The 1,346-nt window shown below is 40.1% G+C and overlaps 1 protein-coding gene across 1 annotated transcript in view; it reads right to left on the bottom strand.

Annotated features, from left to right (window-relative positions):
• Positions 1-1,346, bottom strand: part of LOC109951795 (somatostatin-1-like) — a 10,230-nt gene that overhangs the window by 4,787 nt on the left and 4,097 nt on the right. The gene's annotated exons all lie outside the window — the stretch shown is intronic.

Genomic DNA, 1,346 nt, shown 5'->3' with positions numbered 1-1,346 from the left:
TCTGGGCCTGTTTCTGTGCAAGATGCTGTTGGCTGGTTACAAATGAGGACTTTCTATATGTAACGCCTGATTTCTTACATCTTACTCAGTGACATCACTGCAGAGTAGAGGTTGTGCTGATGTCAGGGAGAAAACACTGGACATTACCATAGCAAATAATGACATGTACGACACAGCCACGGTTTCTGTTTCTGTCTCACGTCCCACATCCTAGCTGTTGAGCACAGAGGACGGGGACACGCTGTACAGACCGGTTACTGATCCATGCCATGTGTCAACCGGGAAACAGAGACATCCAGAGAAGATCAGCTAGCCCGTTCATGCACAGTGGTCACAACAGCAAAGGATATTTAAAAGCTGTTTTCCTGTATGTGCGTGGGTTCTGACTATGTGGACACTAGTGTGTTATCCCACACTCTGCCACCTACTGGTCAGCCACTGTGAAGTGCAACAATTTTTCAAAACCAAGATGGCCGACAAAGCCAGGAAGGCTGAGTGGCTTAGGAATTCCTCACAATCCCTCTACAGGTTAAGATCCGTGGAGGTAAAAATAATATGGAAACATTAAGTAAGAGATAAAGAAACATACTGTTAAAGTTTCCAGGTATTGATTTTATCTTGGGATGAAATTATGATTCATCTTTTGTCCACTAACTTGAAAAAATGCATGTTAATAAATGAAGTTCAGTTTTTCCTTTTCATAACTAAAGAGTAATAAAAACACAGACTTGACTGTGACTTTCATAATTCAGGCATGAAAGGACTAAACGGAAAAACCAACACCGTACACTTCATCTTGCACCTCTTCATGTATTTAAATTTGACCATTAATCTAACAAATTCTATTTATTCACAGCTGAAATGTTTAATATTTGAATTGTTTTAAAGGAAAGTTTGACCATAATATTTCCAGCTTTAAACCTTTTTTTACATTTGTAATTGGAAGAATTTCTGTGTGTCTCTGTTCAGTCTGCTGTAATGATAACCTCCTACCTAATGATCAGGTCTGTTATCGGGCAGAGGGAACTGATTAGAAACCAAAGCCTCCTTCATTAACAGCTGTTCTACTGCTGACTCAGCTCAGACTTTAATCAGCCCCAATAAAAAGCTGCAGCTCTTCATCCTAGTGAAGCTTTTTATTTCCTCTCCTCCGTCAGACACGAGCGACTGTTTGTCTCAAACAGATTTTATTCAAACCAACAATTAAAAATAGTTTTATCAAGTTTACATTCAGAAAGAATCAGCTCAGAAAAATCTAAAACAATCCATCCAAACTAATCAGCGACCCACACAGTGTGTAGTGTCTGGAGGAGGACAGGTGCTGCTGCAGGTGGATGAAGAGGAGG

The sequence above is a fragment of the Monopterus albus genome, unplaced genomic scaffold, assembly GCF_001952655.1.
Source record: "Monopterus albus unplaced genomic scaffold, M_albus_1.0 scaffold410.1, whole genome shotgun sequence".
Classification (NCBI taxonomy): Eukaryota; Metazoa; Chordata; class Actinopteri; order Synbranchiformes; family Synbranchidae; genus Monopterus; species Monopterus albus.
The sequence above is the reverse complement of the archived record's forward strand: the minus strand, read 5'-3'. Positions and strand labels throughout refer to the sequence as shown.